Source organism: Linepithema humile, chromosome 4 (genome assembly GCF_040581485.1).
Source record: "Linepithema humile isolate Giens D197 chromosome 4, Lhum_UNIL_v1.0, whole genome shotgun sequence".
Lineage (NCBI taxonomy): Eukaryota > Metazoa > Arthropoda > Insecta > Hymenoptera > Formicidae > Linepithema > Linepithema humile.
Window position 1 is genome coordinate 16,846,029 of NC_090131.1, and position 23,352 is coordinate 16,869,380.

Genomic DNA, 23,352 nt, shown 5'->3' on the forward strand with positions numbered 1-23,352 from the left:
ACGCGCGCGCGTGCATTTTACGTCTCATTTCGTTTACGGCGGTGAGCTCTCGTTGTGCGCGTTTTTCCGCACAGGATTTCCGCAAGTTTTAATTCCTCTTTAAACGCTGGCATGCAACATTCTGTTTCGCATCCTCTTGGCACGGGCTCTCGTTTAAAATTTAAGAGGCATTCCCCGGGAATACGCTCTACGCCAGATTTTACTGCAATGCCTGAAACTATAACAATTTATCATTTAACTGATGCACATGCAAAAACGCATGACGCAGCTATAAAGTATATTGTGTATGTATATAGTTGCAGTATAAAAAAAAAATTAGAATGCGCATCTGCTGCTTGAAAAGTGTAAACATTACAAATTGACCACAGCGATGCAACGAATGGAATTATCGTCCATATCAATCAGTCCGTATCGATTACAGTTGCAACATTGCGTTCGCCCGTCGTCGCAAATTGCGTTCGCCGTTTGGATTAAATGCAAATTTCGGCCGCAATTGGTTCGGTCACGAATTACAAATCGCGTATTACGCGATTCCCGGTGTGTTGTCCGACCGTAATTATATCACGTCTGCGTCGTTAACACCGCGCTCGGCTCTCGATTCCGGTTACATCGCGCCGATTTCGAAGAATTTTCGAAATTCCGCGAAAGAGAAAAAAAAATATCGCGACCCAGACACCCCGGCGCTCCGCTGACCTTCGCGCGGTGCAAAGTATCTCGTGGAAATCATGCTCGTCATTAACATCGCGGCGGGGCCGCGGCGTTACCGGTGCGAAGGTAACGGCGACGCGCACGTCCCGCCTTATAGCCGGAGCATTATGCCGCTCTGCATCACGCGGCTGTAATTTATTTCGTATTACGGTCCTCGCCCTCGTATCGAACTGCCCGCCGATCCCGCCGCCGGCTGCCCCGAGTCGACGGTAACGCGCACTGCGACGTGGTTTTACGATCGACGGGGTCGAGCGAGAGGTGTCGTCGGGCGCGTCACTCGAACAACGAGAGCGCACTCGGGATAATGCAACGACCGCTCGCAAAATCCACGTTAACGTTTAGAAATCCGGAATGCGCCGAGCGTGAACTTACGCGAAACCGAATGGACATCGGGGTCGATCTCGAGCACACGCGGAAGAAACTCGACCGTATATTCCACTTTGCCTGAATTGCTTTAGCGAGAACCTGTTTCCGTTATTTCCGTGATCGTCGATATTTTTCAAGCCACTTTATGCACTTCTTATTACTTTTAATAATTTTTTTTATCGTTGCAACGAACTTTATTGACTTATTGCGGCTTTAATTTATCGAATTAATTGCTGTAGTTATTACATACATTATTTTTCATCCAATTATAAAATTCACTTTTATATAAAAATTTTTATTTCTATTTATGCTTAATTTTATTTTACTAGCGTGATGTGTCACTCGTTAGGAGTGACAAGGCAATTCGCAGGGAATCTTATGTCATCGCACTTTTGTACGCACGAAATGATGCTATTAAAGTGTAACGCTCTCCACACAATGTATGTATTGTGCGCCGCACTGTATTTCATCGTAATAAACGCACATCCGGCAATCTTCGTGGAATTCGGTATGAGATTCGGCCGAAAGGAGAGCGCGATTCACGTACGCGCGTCCGTCCGTCTAGCACCTGCGACAATCACCGATGCGTGTCGCCCTAAAATCTGAGTGCCGTCTCTCTCACCTTCGTAGTCGTAAAACTGATGAGTTATTAGTACATTAACGAGCGGCCGTTCCCTCCGTTTACTTCCGATCTGCCCGTCGGCGAGAATAACGGGCGGATCGTTTCGCGTCGCGGCATTGTCCGAAAAACGATGTGAAATTGAGTTTCAGAGGGCAATATCACTGCCCCGGTATTGTGCGATCGTAAGGGACGGGCTGCGATGTTGACAGTCCCATGATTCTCGCAGTATAAATGAGAAAGTTGACGTGCGACGTCGTTATCGCAGGCTCATTCCAACTGTTTTAAGTATATTACACATTATCTCGCAACAAAGTTAATATTTCTTTCTTTCTTGAAATTACTTACCGTTACAACAAAGTTAATATTTCTTTCTTTCTTGAAATTACTTACCGTTACTTTTAATTTCTTAACATTAAACGTAGAGTTTTTTTTTTTTCACTAATTAGTAGCTGTTTATTTCAACAAAGATCGAATTAATACGTGAGCTCATCGTCATTAAATTCAAGGATACTTGTTATCCACAAGTGCGCGTGTCTTTGACGTAATCTGCGCGCAGGACGTCATAGCTTTGCGAGTGAAAACGATCTCGAATCTCGCAGCCTCCAATCGGCTGAGAACACGTAGGCGGATTACTCTCTCGTGCAGAGAGAAATTCACTGATTCGAATCAGCTTTGACGTCAGTACGTAGACCTCGGAATGATCGTTATCGTCATGCGATGTGTGATGCATGTGGAATTGCACCTTTTCACAAGCAAGAGGCTTCCGTCGGCTTGATCCGTATTTACGTACCAATAAGCGTAAAATTGGCCTAACTGCTGCGTAAGAGGGGCGCGAGAGAAAATGGGTGGGGTGCTGCGCGCGTCAGAGAGAGAAAGGAGAGAGAAGAGAGGCGGGCAATCATGCGTAATTGAATTCACCTTTGTGCGGAGGAGAGAGGGTCGGAACCGTATGAATATTCAATTCCTCAATTTGCCGCGCGAGCATACACGTTCAATTTGGCGAGAAGCGTCAAGGAGTACGAAGTTCTCCGGCGCTTCAGGAGCGGCGAGACACCTCCCGTCGACGACCAATTAGGATCGGGCTCTCGTGTACCGAGAGACAAACCGCTTCGTACCTAGTTTGACAGCGTGTTTCCGCTCGGTAAACACGTTCGATCTGCCTTACAGTCTCTAGATATTTGTCTTCAAACAGCGCGGTCACACCCACCAAGTCGAGAGAAAGAGAGAGAGGTGTGTGTGAGTGTGTTTGTATGTGTGTCTCATACGGCGATACGCGTCCGGCGTAACGAAAACCCACATTTTATTAGGATTGATTACGGCGCGTACGCCAAGTGGCAAGATCGTAACGAAATTTTATTGCCAGGAAGTCGGTCTGCACACGCGCACCTTACGTAATGTACATTGTTAGTTTCGCTTGAGACAAGGTATGATCGTTTTACAATACGATACACATGACGTTTTAATATTTAAATGAAAAATTCTAACGTTATGTATGTGAGACGAAAACGAAATTCTATTTGTAGGGAAAGTATCGCAAAGATTTAAAATCCAAAGTTCGTGAAAACTTTGCCTCCAAATATTCACGTTTCTTCGCGCGTGAAATTCCGTCTTCAGCGATCCTGGCGGCAATTTCCTCCCGCGAATCCACCGCCATTAATTTCTTACAAATGGACGTGCAGTCATTTAAACAAACTGCTCGTGTAACGATTTTCCAGACGGGCGAGCGAATGGGAGCGCGCGCGCGGGTGTTTGTTTTAAAGAGAGAGATTTTCGTGTTTTCCTATGGTGAGCCGAGTCGGGATTCACTGGCACGTACGCACGCACGCATGCACGCACGTGTACACACCGAACGGCCCGCACTTTGGAGCGACTCCAGAACCCGAATTTACGCCGGTGTATAATAACGTCGTGCGAGCATTACTTACACCCGATGATTACAATCAACAGCCATTCAGAGAAACCACCCTCCGGGGCGTATATGCTCGCTGTTTTACTTTCCGTTTGAGCGATGCGAGCCGCCACGTGACCGCAATCACGACGCTGTTTGTGGGTACTTACGCAACTGTTTAACAAATACTCGGGGGCGTATGCCGCCGCACCGCTTTTCCGCGGGATTTTGCGGATTAGTCGCTCGCGATAGAGCCCCCGGTCAGATGAGAAGCGATTTCGGCGATGTTCCGCATATTAAATACAAATTGCGCCGGCCACTCGCGCGTTCGTTTTCAAACACAGCGGGAGATTAACTTCATTTCTTGCGATATTTTTTCAGATGATAAAATAAACGAGCGTCGATTCGCGAATATCACGAGTCACTATATTCAGTAGCAGCTATTAAATTATAGTATCACTGCGTTTATAAGTCATAAATTTTATATATTACAACATAGGAATACGTAGTATCCATGTATATTGCGCTAATACGCCATAACTAAAGCGATAAACGCCATAAGATTACTCCGACTTTCGCATCGAAAATAAACTGCGCAAAAAATCTGTTAGACATGCGAAATATAATTATGCGCAAACTCAATGTAGTAACGAAGAGTTTGATAAACGTACCGCGGAGATAACGCATTCTGTTGAATATTCAACGTGCATACATTGCGCGATCAATTAATGTGAAAGCTCTGTTAATTTACATCGCAACAGATAAGTTTCTCTTTCGCCAATGTAATTTTCGCTCTGCTTCTTGCATAAATTTATCGGATCAATCGTTTCCAGTTTGTGCGTTTATCCGATTTATTTGTTTATTACACTCTTCTTTGTATTTGGTCACTTATAATTAGAATTTAAAATAAGTAATGAAATATCACACACACCGTCACTCATTTAATGATATTATTAATTTTTATATAATTGAATATCGTATATTTGTCAATTGCGCGGTGAATAGATTCTCTTCTCTATATTTCAAAGCCACGTACATATCCGACGCCCTTCCATCAGCAGTTTTCTCCTTCGCCGCACGTCGATCGCAGGTTGTAAAACAGTACATCTAGAACGAGAGCCGAATAACGGATCGCTGTCCATAGGCATTAAGTTTAAGTGTCCGAGTGGCGCCGCGCCACTCCTAGACGCGCTGTCTTCCGTCGGCCGTGCTGCATCCTCACCTCACGATCTCCGACCAGCGATCTGCGCCACGTAGAGACGTACATTGTCGTGCGCGCGAGGAAAATCCGTGGCGGCGGCCGTCGGATTAACGTCACTTCGATTCAGATAGCCGGTGCCAAGAAGTGGCGAAGGGTTAGCCGTTGATGGATGGACGCAATCGGCGATTTCTCAATTTCTTTACGGCCACATAAATAATGATGGACGTCGTAAATAACGGGGACATAATCTGTCGAGAATTCTCTATCCGAAAGCACTACGCGCCGATCCTATAAATTATGGAATCAAATTCCGTCACTATAAAATAAACAGAATCTGAGAATTGCATAATCGAGAAAGTGTCCGCATTGTCGATTCGACTTTATGAATTATGTACTTAGAATTGCCATGCTTACAAGCGTATATCCGTCACGTAAATCATAGCTAAAAGTTTGTTGTATATTTGACATTTCGTCAAATTTAACTTTCGTAATTGTGTTATGTTACAAAATATTCATCTGCTAATTTGTCTAAATTTGTCGTATTAATTCTATCGAAAATGCATTTCAAAATACAGCAAAGAGAATGCAAACGTTGATTACTCTAAATATTTGCACGCGCGTTGTTCTCTCTTCGCTCCGAAAATATTTTCCGTCACGCGCATCGTTATACCTAAATCAGGTCGCACTTCTTGCGTGAAAAAACGGCGAGGCTCGCATACGCGCGCGCGAGCGCGCCGTTAGACGCGGTGCATTACGTTTTGTTCTGCGTTTAATTTTGGCAGTTTTCGCCGCGCTCGCTAACAAGCGTCGCAGGCGCCGCAGCGGCGGCGTGTAATTAACAGCACTAATTTTAATTGCTATGTAACAAAGAGCGGATGAGCACGGATTCCCATGGGATTTCCATGAGCGTTCAGTTGATGAACGATAATTTCGGCAGATTCCCTTTCGTCTTCTCCCTCCCTCCCCCTCCCTCTCTTTCTCTCTCTTTCCATTTTACCTCCCTTTCCGTTCATTTTTGCCACTCAGCGGTTATTCGATTTGATTCCTTACATCACGAAAAAAAGCAGCCCTCCCTACCGAAAGACGCGATTTAATTCTCGTGCACGCACGAGTTGCGGGGTAGGCGGGGCTCGTCTGCGGAATAAGGTTGCAATTCGGCTGTTGCAGTTTTTCGCATGAGGAAACACGACGCAGACACGGTGCGTTGCTTCCCCGATGCATGCCTGCGCGCAACAAGCATTCGCGTCTAATTGGCGGATAAAGCACGCTTAAAACTCAACCCGTTTCGTGTCGTGTAAATAGCCATACAAAAAAAATGTAAGCTCGGAAGAGGGAGGGGGTGGAAAAAAAAAGGAATCGCGGAAGTTATTTATTGATTGGCGTTAACGCAACCGGCAGCAAATAGGCTTTGCAAAAATATAAAAAAAGTGCTGAAAAAGCTCGCGATTGGATCGCTGACGTCGATGAAACGAGGCGACCTACGGGAAACGGTACACGCACGATCTGGATAATCGCATCGGACACTGATCGGTGGCCAGACAGGTGAGCCAGCGATGAAAATCCCATCAGGACGGTAGTCATGAATAAAAAATTTGTATCGGCCTATCAGGGCATCTGGTTGACCAGACACCCCGCATTAAGGTTGATATCCAGAAACACTCTGCGAGATTGTTATGCCACCCCCGGCCCACCCCTCGCGCCGCTCTAGCGCCCGCAAATTCGATGGTCCGGGTAAACTACCCCTTATTGCCACGCTGATCGACTCCAACTCGAGAGGGGTAATCGAGCCCGTTTTTTGCTCGTCATTTTTCCTTCTGTCAGAACTGGTAAAAGCGATCGATTGTATGTCACACGCTTATGTCTTTATGTACCTATACGCTTTTTATTCTTGAAATGTACATTTTTTCCAGATAACAATAGATATGCCGATTATGCAAATCTTATGGAAGTGTTGCATAATGCTTTCAGGATATCTGTATGCATAATAAGCTTAATTCCGGATTTGATTATCTTTTTCTTCGCGCGCGCAACATACCACCCGCGCATTTAAACAGATACAAATGACGTGCCAAACGAGTATAATCGTATTAAGTCGTCGTGACTAAAGTTTCTCATCCGCTAAACTTCCCGCTATACCTCCCGATTCCGACTTTATCTCCGTTTTTATCCACCGGATTTTAATCTCGTAATGTCGAAGCCGTACTTGGATATTGGGCATCATTAGTCAAACTGTCATACCGATATTAATAGTCGGCAAGTATCGAAGTATGCACTCTATGGAAATGCATTTCATTTATTTCCCGCCCGACGGAGTGACATTGTTGAATGACTTCGGCCTCTTTTTCCCGATTTTTCTCCCGACATCTCGGTTATCCGTCTTACGCCGCATTTTCGCGTCCCGGCAGCTCGAAGACGGTGAATTTGCACCTTTCCACGATACGAGAGAGATCGCTTTACAGACCATTACGCACCGAAGGCAGAAAACAGGAAATCAAAAGAGCTACGAATGTCGCTTTGCTTTATAAAATCACAAAAAACAGTTATCAAAATATATTTAGTAAATATTTTTATTTAATAAATATATGCTATTTTTATTACATACTTTTAATTTCCAAATATTAATAATTAATAAGTTACAATTTAAGAAAGTTTTAAAACAAATTGAGTAATGTATTTTATTATAATTATATCGCGCGTGTTACGAGAATGTTAATATTATAATATAATATAATATTATAATATTATAGCTAGGCTGATTTTAACTCTGTGGTGCTCTGAAGAAAATTGACAAGAAAGGGATATCAGATTACACATGTCTACAATTGCGAAATGCAAAGTCGGAGAACAGGGAATTACGAAGAGAATAGATATGTTTTGCATAGTTGTATGTTTTTTTTCCTTGAATTAGAATGATTACGTCATTTTTAAAGATTTTTTGGAAAGAAGAGGATATCTTAGGTTATTGATGCATGTGTATGCATGTTAAGTTTTCTCCGATATTAAACTGCATCAGTATTTTTGCCGCCATTTTGCGCCGTTGCTAGATTATATCTGTGGATATAAATTTTTTATTTGAGTTTTTAACTAAGAGATAATTTCTTAAAACAAAATGGTCAGTTTTGATGTCTTTCCTCTAATTTAATTTCTCGAAAAACTGACAACTGCAATTCCTAGAAATCTAAACCTGCACAAATATGCATTTTAAATGGCTCTATCTAAAATAGGTAATGATGTAATTTCTGGCAACGCCACAAAATGACATTGAAGATGCTGATACATATATTAATTTATCAGAAAACTGACAACTGCGTACATATAATTCCTGGAAATCTAAACCTGCACAAACCTGCACGAACGGACATTCAAGATAACGTGTCTAAAATGGGTGATGATGTCATTCTTAAATCTGGCAACGGCGCAAAATGGAGTCGAAGATGCTGACGTAGTAATATAACCTCTTAGAAAACTGACAACTGCGCACACAATTCCTGTAAATCTAAACCTGCACAAACCTGCACGAACCTGCACGTACGTGCATTCAAGATAACGTGTCTAAAATGGGTGATGATGTCATTCTTGAATCTGGCAACGGCGCAAAATGGAGTCGAAGATGCTGACGTAGTAATATAACTTCTCAGAAAACTGACAACTGCGCGCGTAATTCCTGGAAATCTAAATCTGCACAAATCTGCACAAACGTGCATTCAAAATGGTATTGTATTTTCTAAAACGGGTGATGATATAAGTTTTAAATGTGGCAACGGCGCAAAATGGAGTCGAAGATGCTGACGTAGTAATGTAATTTCTCAGAAAACTGACAACTGCGCACATAATTCCTGGAAATCTAAACCTGCACAAACCTGCACGAACGTGCATTCAAGATAACGTGTCTAATATGGGTGATGATGTCATTCTTAAATCTGGCAACGGCGCAAAATGGAGTCGAAGATGCTGACGTAGTAATATAACCTCTCAGAAAACTGACAACTGCGCACATAATTCCTGGAAATCTAAACCTGCACAAACTTGCACGAACGTGCATTCAAGATAACGTGTCTAAAATGGGTGATGATGTCATTCTTAAATCTGACAACGGCGCAAAATGGAGTCGAAGATGCTGACGTAGTAATATAACCTCTTAGAAAACTGACAACTGCGCACACAATTCCTGTAAATCTAAACCTGCACAAACCTGCACGAACCTGCACGTACGTGCATTCAAGATAACGTGTCTAAAATGGGTGATGATGTCATTCTTGAATCTGGCAACGGCGCAAAATGGAGTCGAAGATGCTGACGTAGTAATATAACTTCTCAGAAAACTGACAACTGCGCGCGTAATTCCTGGAAATCTAAATCTGCATCTAAACCTGCACAAATCTGCACAAACGTGCATTCAAAATGGTATTGTATTTTCTAAAACGGGTGATGATATAAGTTTTAAATGTGGCAACGGCGCAAAATGGAGTCGAAGATGTTGACGTAGTAATGTAACTTCTCAGAAAACTGACAACTGCGCGCATAATTCCTGGAAATCTAAACCTGCACAAACCTGCACAAACCTGCACGAACCTGCACGAACGTGCATTCAAAATAACGTGTCTAAAATAGGTGATGATGTCATTCTTAAATCTGGCAACGGCGCAAAATGGAGTCGAAGATGCTGACGTAGTAATATAACCTCTCAGAAAACTGACAACTGCGCACATAATTCCTGGAAATCTAAACCTGCACAAACGTGCATTCAAGATAACGTGTCTAAAATGGGTGATGATGTCATTCTGAAATCTGGCAACGGCGCAAAATGAAGTCGAAAATGCTGACGTAGTAATATAACTTCTCAGAAAACTGACAACTGTGCACATAATTCTTGGAAATCTAAATCTGCACAAACCTGCACAAATCTGCACAAACGTGCATTCAAAATGGTATTGTATTTTCTAAAATGGGTGATGATATCATTTTTAAACCTGGCAACGCCGCAAAATGGAGTCAAAGATGTTGATTTTAATATCGGCAAAAACTTAACGTGCACATATACATCAATAATTTGAAACCCTTTCCTTCCAATATTTTTTAGAAATGACGTTATTCTAATTCCAGAAAAAAATATGCAGTTATGCAAAAAGTATCTATGCTCTTTGGTATTTCCCTCCTTCCCGACTTTGCATTTTTGAAACTGCCCTTCTTGTTATTTTGTAAAAAAATGCCGACTTTGCATTTTATAACTGTAGACGTGTGTAACCTGATATCCTCTTTTTCTCTCCTTCCCCGCATCTCTCCCTTAGAGCTTCTAGATTAGAATTAATAGCTAACTATACTATTAATGTTACTAAACTGAGTGCAAAAGAACTAAAAGCTACAACCAACTTTTTGTAATCTGCATAACAAGCATGTTGCAAAGAGGATAAAATCTTAAAAGAGACGTTTTATACGAGCATTAAAAAAATTGGCGCATGACCGTTAGATAAAATTGTTTATTTTCTACCAAGTGTACCACACGGAAACAACATGTTTGCTAAAAGATCTAAAAATTGTGCCAGATACAGATTTGAAAATAGATTTTGTTAGACAATCAAAATTGATCAATAGAGCTTTCGTTCTTTTCCAAATCACAGCAAAGTTTTAACGATCTATCAACCAAGATCAAGTGCTTTATCGAATAAATTTTGAATATCCAACAAAATTTATTGTATTTTTAGATCTGTATCTGGCACAATTTTTAGATCTTTCAGCAAAAGTGTTCTTTCCATGCACTTGTGACGTAAAAGACCGCGAACGCGATTCATTACTAGAAAATGCACCGGTAAGTGCCGTGACTCATAACTCGCGCCAGTTGACATGCTTCAAGTAATCTACAGAATATATATCGCGATCCCCACAAAAAATAACTCCGTTACTCTGCCATCGTGGTTACGAGTACTTTCTAATACTATTCGATAAAATCTTATCTCGCTATTTCACCTACACCGCCCGTGCTACTAGGATCTGGCCGTATAAAAGAACGCCGTTGAGATAAGGTGGCCGCAGCTGCGAAATCGCAGCTTGAAATCACGCTACCGTTATTCGCCGGCGAAACACTCTGATAAAATTCGACAGGTTTACGCGCGTCCTTGAAATCGATCGCATGCCGAAGCGTATACTCATCTAAGTATTGAGTGCGAGATTTTGAAGAAAATACACAAAGCTACGATTAATTAAAGTAATTTGAATTGATATGGCAAAACAAGGTACAATAACCTTCGCAAGTTTCGCAACATGGCGGTTGCGAAGTGCAGCATTTTCGCGCGAATAGCGGAATAGCTTGCCTGGCGAAAAGCTTTGCATCGTCTCGACTGTGTTGTTTGCAAACCGCGCAAGCGTTGACTCGACTTTCCATAGCGTGGCATTCGCCAGGGACACACCGGCTGTTGTACACGGAATAATTAGCAGCGTCGTGCAAGGTGTATAGGGGATCTAACATGGTTAGCTAGTCTGGCTGGCTAAGAGGGGAGCCTTACGCGCGTCAAGGCGGCCCCTGCGGTCCGCATTTCTCCAGAGGGGCCCAACGGTCGAATGACTCATCGGGGACCCCGGACATAATAATGCTCATGATGACAATGATGATGATGATGATGATGGTGGTGGTGGCGGACTAAAAGACCCCTGCCAAGAGCCTTAAGCTACCCTCTTAACGAAATGTGCGCGCGCGCGTATATAAACGTGTTCTTAGTCATCGAGTCATCCGGAACTACGTTCCCCTTTTTTTTCCTTCATATACCAGCACCTGATTCCTGCACGTGTGAAATAGACAACTAGAGGTACCGATGTCTAGGTCAATGTACGTACATGAATTCGCTGCCGATCTGCGTGAGTCATCGCGTGCGAGCGGGTGCAACAAACGACGTTGCTGGAACGAACGAGCGTCCCCTCACGTGAAACGGACGCGATATGTGTGGGCATCTAGGAATATATCGCGTTTAGCTGGTCTTCGTGGAATGCAAAGTATTTTTGGGTCGACGAACTTCGACATTTGTCGCCGTCGACGTCGCCGATGCATACGAATACATTAACCCGGTCGGCTGACGGGGGACTAATTTTTATGGAGCCGGGGATTGAAAAATATCACCGTCACCCGACCGGATACGCAACATTTCGCAATTTGCGCGAGCGGAGTTTTACCAAAATATCTTGATAATGGGCATTGATATGTAAATTTTAAAACTTTCCCTTCGCTAAATAAAAATATTGTTTTTATCGTGCGTTTATATTTCAAAACAAATTATCCGCGGAATTAATGAAATGTTCGTAAAAAAAACTGAATGTATATTAATCTTGAAATTATATGAAACCTCAACAATGCTGGCAAAAAAATGTTCGACGGAAATATCAATTGCGGTATTAAGATATCAATAAAAATACTGAATCAGAGCAGTACCGGGGAAAATTTATTCGTGAATTGATTCCGTCGTTAATCCGCGAGCGAGAAACGCTGTAACTTCCGGGAAATTTCGCGGCAGAGCAAGAATCACGTTTTCTAGATTGCAATAACAGAATGTTTTTGTTCGCTCTTCGCCAACAATGCGTTCGGCCGTGCCGACCACTTGAGCGGTGTAGCTGTGGGGCAATGATACATGTGCAAGTGGAACACCGCTGCTAATTGGTTAATCGTGTCCATCAGTACGCCGGAGAGAAAGATAGGGAGACTGCGGAAAGCCGAAGGCGGTGGCCGGGACCGCGCTCGAGAATAATTTTTTGCGCGCTAGCCGGACTGCGCCAAAGCAAGTAGTAAACTGACCGAAAGTACCATTCCGCGAAGCCGATTATTACAGGCGATAGAGCCTGCGCAACGAGAGCGTAAATCAAAAATACTATACGCAGCGAACGTAGAAAATGATTAGACAACCGGCGGCTCTCTATTGCCTCTTATCTATTTTTATCTACCAGCTTACCTGATATTTTTTCTCTGCTTTTAATTTTTTTATTGTGGAATGTTCATCTTCTAATTTTATTTTTTTTCCTCGCTTATTTGTCGGCTTGATTTCTTAGCGGCTTCACAAAGAAAGTGTTAATTTTTTGTTTATAGATACAAGAGTGTTTAAAAAAATGTGCATCTACTGAGATAAAAACATATAAAATTACGTAGATATTATAGACAACTATCTTTACAAATAGCATGTTTAGTATAACAGATTAGATTAGGAATAGTTTTGCTCTCTATCTTTCTCTTTCTTATTCTCTCTGTCTCTCGCGCCGTCTAAACTCTTCTTTCTGTTCGCTCTTCCTCTCCACTTCTCACAATATCTTCATTTCAAGACCAGTAGCCGCTGATTCGTTTGACGAAAGCACGCTCTCGAGGCCTTCGAATAAGAGGAGGAGGGGAAATTGCACAATCAGGCATTGCCCTCTGCGGACGAACGGCAATTCCTAAACGTGATGCATAACTCACGAGTATTGAAACCAAGAGCAGGTGACACAATTCCATAAATTCCATAAATGATTCGCTCGCTATTCTTAGCTAAAATCATAACTGTCGCGTGCGTCCGTGACGTGCAACTCTTATCGCGACGCGATAAGATAATCGCGCATAGTAGCATCGTACGGTCGGATTAACGGTATCCGCGAATACCGTCACGGAATTCTCATCCTATTGATCTATATTGGAAAAAAATGTATATGATAAAAATAAATTTATCTGCGATGAACGGATTTCGCAGTGAGATCGAAGGTTGATCCGCTATTCGCTGAACGACTAAATTGTACAAACTTGTGAAATCGTACAACGAACGGAATGTAGAAGGTTTATGAATCATGCGCTATTTTTAAATGTGGAATCTGATAAATCCAAGCGGCGCAGGAGACAGCGATTTACATCAATACACTTGCAGCGTGATATTTCACGCATGATTTAATAAGCGAGATCGAGTAAAATCAGCGTTAACAGTTCTGATTTCTTGAATGAAAACTCAATTCCATTTAACGTCTAAACTCTTGAAATTATTTCAATGCAATTTCCTGTCTGGTCTATCCTACAAAATCCTAAGCTATGGTTTGTTTGTTCATGATAATCCACCGGTAATGTGCAGTTTAGAAAATCGTATGACTCAACTGGAAGACCACTATTTCCACGAACGGAGCATTTTTTCGAATCGTTGAAGCGACGAGCTAACAAGTGCAACGTAAACTTGCAGGTGTACGATGCAAGTTCGTCTCTTGTGTCTACTTACGAATCCGATGAGAACGGTAGAAAAATCCGGATATCTCTCTAATTATTCATCACCGTGTTCGAGAGGGTAAAAAAAAAAGGAAAATTGGTGGGAGAGTCCGCTCGTTTCCTCTCGACTAATATTTCCGCCCAAAGAGGATTCCGACCGGCTCTCCGGTTTGGATTAACGAGCGGACTCTATGCGAAAACTTCTTTATTTCTTTTCGGCCAAAAATATGTTTTTCCGAGTCGGCGGTAAAGCGTGTGGCAAAAGAGCGTGCGGCTTAAAACGTATTTCAGGAAACTTGAACTCGTCGAACCGGAATCGGTTTTAATCTGCGCTACGTGGAAGATAATTAAAATATACTCGGCCGTAAAGATTTTCCTTTGTGCTTCCGCGAGACCTATCATCGCGTATAACTTTCGCCATCAATAAATATTATTATACCTACCGGAATATAATAGTACTTTTTTTGGGATATCGAGCGTGAAATCACGCCCATCTTCGTGACCAGAAGTACGGGCAGAAATAAATCGGCGATACTAAACGAGTTCGGGAGAGAATAAATTCGCGAAGTGTCATTGACTCTTGGACGTTGCGGGAATGTCCGCTGCGCGATGAGATAATGAGGCGGAGTGAAAAGGAAGGAAGCGATGATTGACGTAACATCACTGACCCATAATTTTCGCAGGGCTACTCCCTTTATACGAACACGATAGATTATAGCAACTTCCGAGAACTTCCACCGCAAACTTCTGCCAAAAATAACATGCAGTTATTCCATAAATCTTCTCAGTAATGTTACAATGTTTAAATTGTACTTATTTTTCTATTCTTTTCTATTCATTGAGATAACATTGTCACCCTTGTAGTAAAATATGCTCCGGCTGAGAGTTTTGTTTGCTTTTTCACAAGAATGTTTACTAAACATTTCGAAAGAATAACCCAGAGAACCGCGAGAAAAATTAACGACAGATATCCGCAGGTCACGCCGAGTGCAAAGGTACAAGCGAAATTAAGAGTCGCTGGCGGATAAGAAAGAGAGAGACGGCGAGGACAGGAAGGCTCGGAGTGGGAAGAAAGGGAAGCGTGGATTGGCGTAGCCTCACTAACCCATAATTTCCGAAAGGGGCCCTGCCCTCGGGCCGGCCGAGAACCGGTAGACGATTTCTTGGACGTGCGTTTATAACTCGAATCCTGCCCCTCCGTCCTCCGCGCCCCCGCAGGGTCAAGGAACGTTTCTTATTGCCCGCCATTGGGCCCGCGAAAAAGGGGACCGGGCACAGGCTTTCCGCAATATCGCGGCTGCAGCGCAAACTTAGAATAATTCATCATTACTTTTTGGCTTCCCGTAATAATCCCGCGTAACGCCCACCGATTACGCGCGCGTTGACCATTGCCGCCGGCGATTTCTCATACGGCAACACCATAGGGCTCCTCTCTCTCCCCTCTCGCTTGCCTTGTCGGTTTCACTCCCTCGCGCTGTACCTCTCCCGCGTGGTCTATCCGATACGTTTCTCTTTCTTCCACCACGCATTGCTCCTCGCGTTTTATTAAAATGCATCGTGTGGAAGGCGCACCGAAGCATCCCCATTCGTAGCTCCCATAACGAAATTACTGTGATTAGCCGCTCCCACCCACGCTAACCACCGCTCTAGCCGCTGCCCTAATTCTATCCTCACGACGAGATCCGCAGAAAACGCACGCGTTTCGCCGCGCTCTTTTTGTCCGCGGCACCGCGCCGCGATTCAAGGTTACCGTCCAAGCCCTCTTCGTAATTGTTTTTTCTGTGAACCGTGTCGTTTGGGAGGCTGGAACGACTTAACGGCATAATTTCTAGCTCCCCTAGTACTGATTTATTCCGCATTGTCAGGATCTATCATTTATGGTGGTTTTTAATTCGCCTGCGTGGCAACTTTAAACGAATCTCTCTCTCCTTTTTTCTATCTCTCTGTTGAACTCGCTGGGACTCAGTTACGGGCTACGAGCCAGAAAAGGTTTTATGGGCGATAAAAAAAAAACCAGTTGCCGTCTATAACGTGCTTCTACAAAAGCATATCGTTTCCATTCCATCAGATCCATCTATCTGCCGATGTTATTCCGATATACTGAATGTCTGTTGCCCGCTACACCCTATAATTACGTGGCTCGAATAATGCGTTTAATGCTAATGTAATTTTGTTCCAATAAACGATCGTTCTGCACTCTTCATGTTTTTGTTTGCTCAAATAGCCACGTTTTAAAATAGCGGATGCGCATTATGCGCCGATAAAAACTTGATAAAAAATAATAGATTTTTCATGCATAATGCAACTTTATTTTACGCACACAATATTCTTTATAATAAAAATAAATGTAAATAAGATTTATAAACTACACTTTTTTTTAATCATCTTTATAATAGTGGCGCGATAATAAGAATAATATTTTTGAAATAATCTCTTCATGATCACACAGTACATTTATATTATTTAAATTCTACCATTGACAAATCATGATTAATGGAAGATTACTATTCATGATTTTAAGCCGACAACAGATACAATAGCACACCGTCTCTGAAATCTTTTCAGGTACAATAGTTTTGTATTAATGCCAATATTGTAACTAGCTTTGAGGAATAATCTTTCCGAAAATACGGTACCTGCCGATATATTTAATCACGCTCTTATTCGAATTTTTAAGCACTGAACTGGAACATTTTTGATGCCCGATTTATCGATATACATACTGGGATTCACCGTACAGGTCTCGAAAGTCTCAGAAAATCCCGCCCGTTTCCAAGAAACCAGAATCTCTCGTGCGAAGAAACGAGAAGGAGGAACTTTCTTTTTGTCCTTCTTCTTACAAGGAGATCCCACAAAGATAGGGACCTCGGCAGTCCGGACCAGTTTTGGGATCTTCGGCCCTCGGTTTATTACATCACGTCCTGCACTGCGAATCTTTTCAAAAAATATCTAAACGAGAGCGGACAGAGGACAAAAACGGTAAGAAAAGAAGAAAAAGAGAAAAAGGGGCAAGGAGTGGGAAAAGTAGAAGGACAACAGAGCTAGATGGTTATAATAGCTAAAACTCGAAGAAGTTCTTGTCATCCTCGCAAATCTTTTGTGCGCTGAAAACGAAAAATACACTGTACCATAAAGTGACATGCTAGGCTTTTCCATGTCTCTCACTGGTCAGTTTTAGACCAACAGCTATTTTTTCTCACAAACGTTCTTATATGGTAGGGATGAAAAGAAGACAAAAGAGAGAACTGCGACAAATCCATAGCAAGGATTGCCTGTTAGTAACAAGAATCCTCCAAACTGCGTAGTAGTGTGAACTGCGTACTAATGTGAACTGCGTAGTAGTACGAACTGCGCAGTAGTACTGTTGTATCGGAAAAGTTGCCATGTGAATTTGCTGCTTTCAGAAGATGTGACCATTTTTCTTTGTGAGATATAGGTTCGACGGAAAGCGTTCTTTTGTAAATCATATCTTAAAACTCTTCGATCTTTTATAATATTGATACGTCAAGAGAACCGTTTTTCTGTTGTTATCTGTTTGTTGTGTGTTGTCTGTGTCAGTTGTGTTCACTCATTATGTTTTTTTCTTACGCAAAATCTACTTAAACCGTTACACTAATTTATTTAAAATTTTAAGACGTACTAATTGTGATGCGTACAACAAAGCAGTTCTATACTTTTGAACAGACTTTCTACACTGTGTGTCTCTATTTCGTTACAAAGAGATTCACGAAGGACTCTCAACATATTTTCTAGTGCTGTAGCAGATCTCATCTTAACACAAGCGATAATATAACGTGTGGTTTTTTTATTTGTTAATCATTTTTCTAAAGATAAACAAAATAAAAAGAAATCGGCATAACAAATTCACCGACCGCATGCGCAGACACCGTTTCGTATAACACGTCAGAGTAGAATTAATTTTTAATTTTTAAAATTTTTGAACCATTTTTATATTTTTGTTATATCTTTTATGTAAATTAAACTTTTTCCTTTTTTCTTTCTATCAAACTGACGAGAGCTCGAGTGGTCAAAATGTATTTCTTATATTTTTCATATGTTAATTTATCTTGGTTGCATAAAATAATTTATTTTGTGAAGTAATAGCAATGAAGATCGAAATAAATAACAATCTGCATTTATCGCATTTCTCTAAATATCGTCAATAATCGCGCAGCTTATTTGCTTTTTTATAGAATCTTTTTAGAAAATCTAAATTGAAAATCGGCATAAAAATTAGAAAGAGGACAGAGAAATGAGAATGAGAAAGGGATTGGAGCTCGATGGACCTGTTTCGACCTGTTTCGACCTGTTTTCAACTTGCAGGTGCATTACAAGGATTCGAATCCAAGTTAGGGTATAGAAAAAAAAAAAGATACACAAGAATCGACCGTGGGACAAAGGAAGGAGGCGCGTTGAAAATCTCTGCTAGTCAATGGTTTTGCGCTGCCATCGTTCTTATTGAATTTTCCAACATTCAAATAGATGATCGACGATATCCATCACTAACTGCGTACGTTTGCGTTTCGAGCGTTTTCATCCCGATTTAGGAACACCGTTAAGGTGAGACTTTATCATGAATTATACATGCAGTCTAATCAAGCGGACTTAATCGATGCATCTTAAAAATATCGAGGAATACCGGCGTCGCGTGCACCGCACCTCGTCGATATGTGCACACATAAAAAGTACAATTTCGAAACCGGGCCTCAGCGGACCCCGGTAGAAAATAAAAAGCGTGAACTCGAAACGCGCTCCCGAGATGGGGACGGCAACGACGGCAGCAGGCAATAAGAATATTAAGGTTGGTCTTAAAAAGGTGAAAAAAAAAACGTTCGTCTGGTGTCTGTCTGTCTGGCGACTGTCTGGCTGCATGTTTGTGCGTCTTACGATACGCTACTATCGTTATTGACCATGAATCTATTCGAGATTTTCCGATATAATTAGTGAAATGGCAGTTCTAAGAGTGTTTGTTCCAGCTGTCATCCGGAAAATTACTTTAGCTTAAAATGGTTTGTTTGTTTTTTTCTTATGAATATGTGTGGAATGAAGAGTGTGAATAGATGACAATGCCAGAAGTTAATGTTGAAACTGTGAATATTGTTTAATTGTTTGAGCTTTAAAAGTTTAAGTGGTCGGTACGAAAAGTGAGGATACAGTGAGTAAAAATCGAGCAGAGGCGTGGACGACAACACCTTAAAAAATAAATTTACATAAATGGCACGTGGTGTCGCCATAATGCGCTCCGCAAGGGAGCTATTGTAATCCGTGAAACACGCTTCCGCAGATTTACGAGAATGTCCGGGTTCGCAGTCTTTGTGTTGCTGCGGTCAGATAATATCGCGCGCGTTTAATAAATCGTACGTATTTTCAGGTTGACTATGATGTGTGATAAATGTGTAAGTTTTGCGGTTTCCGTTTAAGCGCGACGTCGCGTACCGTCACTTTCGGTCCTCTTTATTTCTCGGCTTCTGGGAAGAGATTGGGCGAATCTCTCCGCTGCAGCCCGTGAAATATATCGAGGAGCATTTGTAACCCGCGCCGAAGCCGACCGTTGTTGGCGCGTTATCGGGCAAAAATATCGGCCGCCCCGTGCAACCTCACATCCTGCATGAAAAATCACCTTTCCGTTTCCTGGCGCGTTTCCTCCCGAAACCGCCGCCGGTTTCGTGTCGCGACGCGTCTCGCCATGCGAAATTAACGAGATCGTACACGCCGCACGAAAATGCAAGATCCGGCCGCGATTAGAAGTGCCTTATTACCGAATTATGCGGTGGGCGACTTCCGGCCTACGAACATCTCCTAATTGTGAGCAGGTTAAAACGTCCGCTCGCAGGTATCTTGAAAAGGAAAATAATCCTGGTCAGAGACCTCGATTTCAAGAACTGTATCACGTGTTGCGGACGCAGTTGCAATAGAACGCAACAAAGGAAACTGAAAAGGTAGAAATACAAAGCGAATTACAGGTAGCTGCTTTGAAGAACCGAATATATGACAATAATAATCTGAAAATTAGTATATTTTTCGGAAATTACTATATTATCATGTCATAAAAAATAAAGAAATTTACTTTGATGTTCAGTTCCGACAATAGTTCGGTTCGAATACTTTGGTTGTAAACGGATACTTTTGCATCATTGTATTTTCAGCAATACAAACCATACATATGCACGATACATTTCGATAACACGAGAGTAAGATCGCATTTCTCTTGCACGTTGCAACAGTCCACTTCGCACATATAATATAATATACTGCGCAACATTACATCCCTAAAGTCCGTTGATACACGGACAAGACTATGCACTAGAGATTTAAATTGCGAATTGAAGATTTGAATGCAATCAAGTAATTTCAATCTTAGCCGCTTTATTCGAACAGCTTGAATTCAAATCTCTGATTCGCAATTCCCAATCTGATATAGATTTGAAAGACATCCGATTTAATCATCTAACATTGTAAGGATTTAAAACATTTGCTCGCACCGCATCGGAAATGCACGTGATTCAACGAAAGCTAGCGTTTCCAGCGAGCAATTAGAGCCCCGACCGATGACCTTGATAGCTCAACGCCGGACAAAGGATTTTTGCGCGGATGGAATTTACGTGGGCCGGCGCGTCTCGTCTCACTCTCAATCGCGTGACTAGCCGAAGCTAGCGCGCTCATAATGAGGTTACGCGATGCACACACGAGTGTGCGGTAAGAGCGGCCGGTGCCGTCTTCATTAATTCGTTTCTCCGGATGAATCATCGGTTTGTTTCCTCCCGGCAACTGAGTAGGGCACTCGATTTGTTTTAACTTTTACAACGGTCGGCGCGAAAAAGGGTTCCTCCCGTACTCTGGGCCTGAAATGTGCCAGTCCGGGCCGGTTGCTAAGCACAAACCTGTTCCTTTCGAAAAATCACATCCTGCTTTCTGATTCATCTCGCTTCTGAGTAATCCGCTTGATATTTCGCCGAAGTCGATGTACCTTTCGCCTCCGATGAGTCAATGATCAGAGAGATAATGTTTGTATATAAACAATATACAGTTACCATCTGCATTTAACGGTTACTTTTCCTGTGATTCGAGAAGATCGAGAACTATGACGTAATGTGAAAATTATTTGGTACGTTTCGTATTTAAAAATATAATATTGACGAATATATTTTATACTGCACTTCTTGTATCACGATATTATTTTAAATGTGTGATGTACTTAACATAGTGAATCGGCGATAAGATGTGATAATGATAAGATATCGCCGATTCTGTTCATTCGCAGACTCTTATTATCGGAAATTAGCCACAAAACTAGTGGCTAACACCGTATTGCAGCTGATTAAAAATACGTGACTCAATTAAATAAAATTTGAACTCTGTATTTGACTAACAGGCTCAAGTGACGCGATGGAAATTTTTTTATGGCCGTGTCATCTTTCCGATCTCCCTACTATATGTGATTTTTTTCTCCCACCTTGATACGTCGGGTTCGGAAGAACGCAGAGGAAAGAATCGCGCGCACGCCCCTCCGCTGCACGAAAGAAATGCTCTATGGAGGTTATCGGTGTGATGTGACTCATTGCCCTGGTATCTACCAATGGAAGGAAGAAACTGTGAACAGGTAGCCCAGCACTGGTCTGATCTGCCCACCAGAAAGCAAACGACGAGCAGTCATTGGTGGAAGACAAGGCGCAGAAGTGCGTCTTTTGCATTGTCCTCTTTTCACCCTCGCCACCGATATGTCCTATTTAGATGAAAGACCAACGCATCGCACGCTCAATTTTCCAATTGGCTCTCAAGTGTATCCATTTTGATCTGATCTGTGCTATCTGTTGCTCATCGAAAACTCGAGCCCAGTGACAACTGAAAGATCTTCGATCGTACTTATGTAACATTGGCTAATCATAGCGGTGAGTGACTTAATCTCAGATCAGAATTTAATCTCAGATTTCTCTTCGGAAATTGATAGGAACAGAGGTGGGAACGCGTTTTCGTTTTAATCGGAGATATGTTAAAGCGTCTGTATGTACAAAGCGCGAGAGATCGAGAGTGAGTGACGCGTGAGTACGTGAGAGAAAACAATACAGAAAATAAAGAATACGAAGGAGGAAAGGCAATGAAATTAAAAAGATAAAAATGTTATTTGTTTTGATTTTCTCAGAACAAATAGAATTGTAACAACGGAACAATATAAACATGTGTAAAATGCATATAATATAGAAAATAATATATACAAATAATATATATAAAATACATATAAAATACAAAATATATATGAAAGTTAATACACGTATAAAAACCGCAAGCTAGACCGCGCGAGATAACGCGTCACATTCAAGGTTATTTCGACGAATTGCATCATTTTATCAAGCCGTAGTCGCGAACAAGACTAATTATAAAATATTATTTCAGCGCTGCGATTATCTTATATGAGAGAATAATTAACGGAAAGAATTTTCGATAGTCCACAAGAAATTTTAGACAAAAAAATGATCTCATTTGGCTAAAATTCTTTGCATTATTATTATATTATAAACGATGATACCTCGATATTCTGAATATATAAACGACCTAGTTATACGTGTTCTGTTTTCTTTCCAGGATATATCCTCAATCGCACTTCTTCGCGGTCAAGGTGAAGCTACTTTATCGCGGTCACTGTGTTAGAGGAAAAAAGCAGGTAAAGTCAGAACGTTCTACGTTGCGAACGCTTTAGAACGACCTTTCGAGCGACTTCCACAAAAAAACATTTTACGTTACAAATAAGACTCTGTTATCGAATTGTCGCGTATGTTTCCTTGAAAAAGCGTCACATAACAGTATAGCGAGCATTTTATATGACAGAAATAATCCTTATATTAGTAACGCGATGTGAATGTATTAGTGATATTGTACTATAATATGTATCGGTAATGTGAAGGGAAGATCGCCGTTAATACGTGTGTTATCTCAAAATTAGTCGCTGATGATACGGTCTTGTCACGGCTAAACCGCACTCGTCTCTATTGGATCTTGATGATAGCCGGTGGCAAATACTTATCCTCAAGTGCACGCATGTACTTGCATATTATGCCCTCACAGCTGGAAATGCGTATCCGTGCACCTGCGAGTACTTAGTCAATTATTGTCCGTTCGTTTGTTTGCGCGATCCTTTTTGTCCGCCCGATTACTCCGGCAAATATTTAGCAGTTCGCATTAAACATTAGACGTTTCTCCGCTGTCACGCCGGTGTAACATTTAGTATCACGGGCGTTTGTCAATAACAGGTTGTAAGGCGCGCTGTAAATCAAGCCCCGCTGTCGTGCGTAAAATTGAAACGGTATCAGTATCAGCTGAAAAACCGTGATTGTCCCGAAACGTTTATTAAACTCGTCCCGTCGCGCGCATAAAAACGC

The 23,352-nt window shown here is 41.9% G+C and overlaps 1 protein-coding gene across 3 annotated transcripts in view; it reads left to right on the forward strand.

The window, feature by feature from the left end:
- Positions 1 to 23,352, forward strand: part of LOC105672143 (uncharacterized) — a 354,839-nt gene that overhangs the window by 295,751 nt on the left and 35,736 nt on the right. For 2 of the 3 annotated variants that reach the window (XM_067353333.1, XM_067353334.1), the window contains one exon: positions 22,559 to 22,637. The gene's annotated coding sequence lies outside the window, so the exon portion shown is untranslated. Of the gene's footprint in view, positions 1 to 16,920; positions 21,868 to 22,558; positions 22,638 to 23,352 lie in introns of those variants that run through there. The other variant, XM_067353335.1, reaches the window with a different exon arrangement.